Below are 7,016 nucleotides of genomic sequence, written 5' to 3' on the forward strand. Positions count from 1 at the left end.
TGATATGAACTATTTACTTATTATAATTTTCTTTTTCATCTATAAAGCATAGTATATGTCTGACAAGAAAGAGAAGGTAATTGATATCTTTAAAATCTTCAAAAATAAAATCTGGGACATCATCAACATGAATAAAATCAGAAAAAAGCAAGAGAATAATACTTAAAACATGGGAATATTTCAAATCCCTCTTGGTGCAATTAAGTGATAATTATCATATACGTCCATGTACTACTGTTCATTAACTGTGACTGCCTTTGCTTATACACGACTGCACATGTGTGCAGCCAGTTTCGTGTGTGTTAACTGAAATTCGCAGTTTTATTGTGGTATGTTTATTCCTGTTTATTCCCGTTCACTATGCAAACCTATAATAAGCAGGTGATTAAGTAGATTACACACCATGATGTAACGTTATTGCATACATGCATTGAAGACCACATGTATTTTCGATACTTGATCATGACAGAGAAATAAACGTCATTAATTAAAAAAAATGTAGTAGTATACATAATGTGTGTAAACAAAAACATTCCCACCTCATCAAATAAGACTTCTTTTATACTTTAGTCGTGTAAACTAAACAAAGTCCAAAATTAGCTATCGTCGGCAAAAATCCACTAATGGTGATCATCCATTTTGCGTTTCAGTGAACCGTTAATAAAATTATAAACAATATACTAGGTAAAGAAACGTACCGTATTTTGGTAAACATTTGATTATGTAAAAACTGTTCTAATGTATAAATATATCTAACTTTATAGATCTTTTTTATTGAATATTTTCCCTAGATATTCAATAACTAACATATAGGGATACTTAATTGAAGCTGAAGATTAAGTAAATTGTTAACAGTAAAGGTGCAATAAAATTGATTAATTTAAAAACAAAATACTTCAACCAGAGCCCATACATGTTTTTTTCATTTTCATTTTTTTCGATTACTAGTAATAATCTTCAAACTCATTGTTATACAACCTCCATGATATATTTAACATTCCGAAAAAGTTACACATATACCAGCGACACGTCCGTGTTTACCTTTATACAGGAAGAGACTCCCGTAAACAGGGTTTCGCTTTGATTCCGTAGTCTCTAAGGTGGCATGTGTTGGTTATGCAACATGCAAAAAATGTTTATCTTTCAAGACATGAGCTTGTGGTAATTTATTACAAAATATACATGTAGTGGAAAACGTTTCTATATTAGACAAGTGCAGTAGATATGAGGGTCCGTATTGGGTTAACAGAATAGTAAATATAGAGGCAAAGAATAAAGAAACAAAATAGAGAATAAGTTTGTGTTAAACTATATTAAAAAATGAAATATTTCTTACACGAAATGGCCTTAGAAATAAAAAATATATATATATACAGAAATGGAGACCCCACAAAAGCCTCAGATAAATCTTCAACCGCTACAAAATCGATATCAAAAATTTGTTTTTAAATTGAGATACTGAAGCATTCTATAAGACACTCTAATAGCCTGTATTAGTCTTACATTTAATCGTATTGTCATTTTCATTTCTTTTTAATCGACTAGCATGACTAGGCTATCTTAGTTTGTTAAAAAAAACTCTAGTTCTGGAGTTACTTTGGTGTTACCCGTTTTGCTTGATTCATGGTAAGAGCGTTTATTTATATTGTTTTATTAGTTTTTGGTCTGTCGTAATTTACCTGATATGCGACTTTGAGTATGCACCATGACCTGTGTAAAGTAATAGAGTTCAAATGACCACTGTGTAACATTACCATAAAAACCGGGAATTGGGTACCACAAAAGCAGAGAGACAGAGCAAACAAGTAAGGGTAGATTTTCTTTCATTTAAACCATTTCTATTGATTTGCTGCGGTTTAACGGTCATACAATAATAAGTCCCATACAAAGACTAGATTTTGTTTTACTTTATATATTGAAAAAATGTGCACTTGATATCTAAACATTTGAGGTCGTCGCTAAGGCCAAATATACACTGTTATACACCGCTAAGGGAAAGGGGAATTAAGTGTTATCCTTGATCGTCTGTCTTTCCGTCCGTCCGTCCGTCCGTCTGTCTGTCCGTCTTTCCGTCCGTCCTTCCGTCTGTCCCAAAAATATTTTCGCATATTATAGGAAAGCTTGAGCGGGGGCATTCGTGACCTCAGACACATTCTTCTTTTATTTATTCTTTTTTATCAAGTGCATCTTAAGATTTTATATACAGTTAAAAATTTTGTATGAAGTCGATACAATGATATATTGAAAGAAGTATATCGACTGAAGATAAAGTGTGGGGTCGATTTACATGATATACTACTTTAGGTCGATATATTCAAGTATCGACCTCATCGAAAGGCTATAATTGTTATATTATCATCCTCAATATGACTGAAATAAAGCAGAAATTCACTTGATTGGTTGTTATGAGTGTTTCCCGAAATATCAATGTTTTTAATTTCTATTTTCAGATATTTTGAGAATAACTATGCAATATTATTTTTCTATCTGTCGTTTTCAGTCTACCTTTGAAAATACAGTTAAACACGTGACTCACTTTAAACGAATCAAAGTAGTTAGATTCTATAAAATAACAATATATGGTGTTATCCTATTTTCAATATCGAAATTCACTACATAGCGTTTTTCGATTTTTGCCATGGCATTGTCACTTTGTTTTCCGTTTATAAGTTTGAATATAGCAAACAAGTATTATCTTTAAAAAAAGATATCTGACGCATTCAGATGTGAGCATAGAGTTTAAAACAAACCACGAATCTTTAACAGTTTTTTTTATCATAGATAACAAAATTGCACACAATTTGACGGCTTAAAACCTGACTATTCTGTAAGTTGAGTATATGCGCTTTTCTCTAAAGAATTAAATATACGCCAAAGGGAGATGATCTATATAATACAGCTTTTGACAAATAATTAAACTTGCGATATATGTATTTTGACATTCTTTATTTCAAGTATAATATTTACAAATTCCAAACAATTTGACATTGGTGATAATAACACCTTCTTTACCTGAGTTTATTTCAATATATCTGGATGATTTCATTTTTAAGTTTGATCTTATGTCCGTAGTGTTTTCCTTTTATTGCAACATATATCTTTTTTTGTTGATTTTTGTTCAATTCCGTTATTTCGTCCAATCAGAGTAAAGATTTGTGACATCATGCATGCCGTTATCATAGTGAAGCGTCCTTTATAAATAGGTCACAACTCGAAATTATAACTGACTGCGTCAGTAAAAAGTACCAAGGTCAAATCTCATTAGCCGATATAAAGGAACAACGGCTTGGAAGAAAAAGTCAACGAAAAGACAAGCAAAACTCTGATTCTCCGGAAGGGTACTCACATGTAATAAAAGTTATAGTCTCCTATTCGATCCTACAGTATATATAATCCTTACTCTCTAACCACAGGCAATTTTCTACATCGTTAGAATGGCTCCTTGCCCATTGACACTTGATATGCTCTAAAATGCAAATGCGCCTCTTCGAAGAGGTTCCGCTAGTAATTTACAAGGTGTGTCCTTTTGTTGACACTCCAAATTTATTTTAATTTTAGCACCATATGATACTATATATACCGTTATTTACAAATGAACATAGTTAGAATGATTGAAAACCGTTTTACTTAATATAATTTGTTATTTCGTTTATACTAAAGATCTATAAAATACAGTTAGGTAAATATTTTATCATTTTCTAAACAGTTCCAAGAAATCAGGCTAATTGCAGTTATTTTAATACATATTTTTTGTCTTAGTTGCAACCGAAATACTGATACAAAATAAAATTCTGCTACATAAAGGCCAAGGCTAGCCAACATATTAAAAAAAAAAACTGGGTCTAGATAAGTGTTGAAAAATCAAATCTAATGTTGAATTCCCTTAAATAAATTTCTAGAAGCTATCTCAAGTAAATTTTTTCATAATTTAAAATAAAATGAAATTGGTTTGCAATCTGTATTTTTATTAATTAAACTAATTCATGATGCAATTTATAACTTTAGAATTTTAAAAAAGAAACATAAAAAAAAGTTAAACAATTGATGGTCTTTCCTCCAAAAATGCATATATTTTGACTATATCTTACTTGAAGCTGATTCCAAACATATATGGTTTCTATAAAGTTTTACTTAAAATAAGAGATAATTTGCTACTTCCGGTTTGAAAAATGTCAATTTCGGTTTTATATGATAGGTCACTCGATTCCATAAATACATGGTTCTATATACTTTTATACTAAATTAATGCAAAAAAAAAATCCGGTTTACTTACCATTCCAGGGGAGAAAACTCATAGTAACAGTCACCATAACGCTTCGAAGAAAAAAACTGTACTGTTACGACATATCGCAACTAACAATTTAGTAAAAATCTTTTTCGATATATATAACAGTTCCTTGGGAGTAGCATGCACAAGTCAAAGCAAAACAATTAGAACATGACCTTGACCTTTGACCCCGAGCTCACTTTCTTTTCGGTGGACCCAGGACTTCAAATGAAAAGACCCTAGGTCTCTATCACTTATGGGTAATGAGTAACTATTACATTTCACTTATGTCAAATACATAAAAGGAAATAACTCTCATATGAAATCTCAGATCTCTTCGATAAAAACTATTATCGACAACGAAAGAATATAACGACCAATTTGACAAAATAATTTTGTCGTAATCAATTACGGTAGCGAAGAAGTAGTCCGCACAAGAATAACATGTTTGGGGAGATAACTCTTACAAGGTAAAGTGTTCGGTTAAGCAGTGCCAGTTTTAAGGCGGATAAACTGTTCGACATCATAATATACCAAATATCTAGGCGACATCTTTATAAACACCAATACTTCTCCAAAAAAATTAGGCGAAAGAAAAAAATAATAGTTATCAAAAACCAATTGTTCACAGAATAATTGAAGGTCTTTCCATATTAGTTTTCTAAATAATTGATTAGAAGCTACTTCCGGTTTATTCAAAGTTAATATTGGCGTCCAATCATAGGTTTCGTCATACTGATTAAAAAAAAATGATTTCTATATACTTTTGTCTGAAATAAGGATTTGATTTGGTACTTCAGGTTTAGAAAATGTTATTATTTGCCTCATATGATATAAGGTAACTTTCAGTGTCATTTTAAGGTTATTGTATGCCGATTCTGATAATATATAGTTTCTAAGTATTTTGTCCTTCAATAAGCAAATATTGCCACTCTCAGTTTGCACAAGGTCACCTCCGGTTGATAATTTTTAATGTCATGTGTCACCCAACCCTTTGCAAAAGACATGATGGCTTTATCATGTATCATAATGAAGTAATAATCAATTTACCTTAACTTTTAACATTTCAGGGGTCATTACTCGAATAAGATAGCATCAGATTGCTTCGGACTGAATGTACAATTTCTTTGTCTCAACAACCCAAACATTTAGCACCAATTCTTTCATATATAGCTTTTATAGTATGAGATAAACACAAAATCAAAGGGCAAATCTGAGAACATGACCTTGACCTATGATCTTGACACCATTTTTTGTTGACCAAAGACCTCAAATCAAGTTCTCCTAGGTCTCTTTGTCTAATGGTTCATGAGTTACATTTATGTATCACTTATGCCAAATACAAAAGGGGAAATAACTTTCATATGAAGTCACAGATTCACTACGATAAAAATGACCGAAGCATCATGAGGATTTAACGAGCACCTTAGAAAAATAAATTTGTCAATTTTTTCTACGGTTGCGAAGAGGTGCGCACACAAGAAAAACAGTGTTTGGGAATATAACTCTTACAATAAAAAGTGTTCAGTTAAACAGAGTCAGTTTCAAAAACTCATTAACTGTTCGATATTATATGCAAAAAATCTAAGCGACATCTTTTGAAACAACAATATCACGCAAAAAAAAAAAAAAAATAGGCGGAAGAAAACAAAAACAATCAGAACAAAAGCAATGGGTCTTTCCACGAAAAAGTTTAAAGACCTAATAATAATAATCAGAACAAAATCAAAAGGTTTTTTCACGGAAAAGTGGAATGACCTAATAATAATCAGAACAAAATCAATAGGATTTATACCGAAAAGTGTATATACCTAATAATAATCAGAACACAATCAATAGGTCTTTCCACGGAAATTGGAAAGTACTAATAAATGGAGAGAAGACGAATGAAAAGGGGTGGGTGTGTCCCAGGAAGACATTGTATAATACAAATGGCACATTATAAGGGTTTAATACGCTTATTTATAATAAAAATATATTGTTAGCAGTCTACCCCTTCGCAACTTGATTGATTGATTGATTGATTTGTTGATTGATTGATTGTTTGGTTGGTTGGTTGAATGACTGATAAAACACATGGGATCGTGTCTCTAGAATAGAGACCCTAGATCCCGTATTAAACACATGGAACCGAAACATGCATGCATGGTTGGTAGATTGATTGATTGATTTATTGGTTGATTGATTGATTTATTGATTGATTGATTATTGGTTGATTAAAATTTTTGCATGGCACTCTATATACGAGACAGCGAATTAACGTCCCAATTCTGGCCGAACTTGGCTGCGTATTTACTCACCCCCCACAGCCATAATGACGCCCTGGATGCCCCCTAATGAAAAAAAATCCTTGCATCTTTTTTCTTTAGATTTTCTCTATTCTCTACGGAGTCTCGAACTTTTTGTTTTATTTATTTGATGTGTGTGCATTATTTCCAGTCTTGTCAGGAATTTGAACCTCGATCTTTACTTTTGTATAATTCAAGTGTGTATTTCTAATTATAAACGAATTGGGGGAACCCCCTGTTTTATTTATAGTAGCACGCACTGATGATGATGTGATTTTGACGTCACCAAACACATATACTCAAACCAATGTAATCCTCTTGAACAGGTCACGCGTATAAACAAACTGCTAACGGATTGAATTTTCTTTTATTTACAGGTAAATTGATGTTTGATCCTTGATTAAGAGAGTTCGTGCAATGCATGCTTTTGTGAAATTTTATAGTGTGTATTTTGATAACAC

The sequence above is a fragment of the Mytilus californianus genome, unplaced genomic scaffold (genome assembly GCF_021869535.1).
Source record: "Mytilus californianus isolate M0D057914Y unplaced genomic scaffold, xbMytCali1.0.p SCAF_9, whole genome shotgun sequence".
NCBI classification, from domain to species: domain Eukaryota; kingdom Metazoa; phylum Mollusca; class Bivalvia; order Mytilida; family Mytilidae; genus Mytilus; species Mytilus californianus.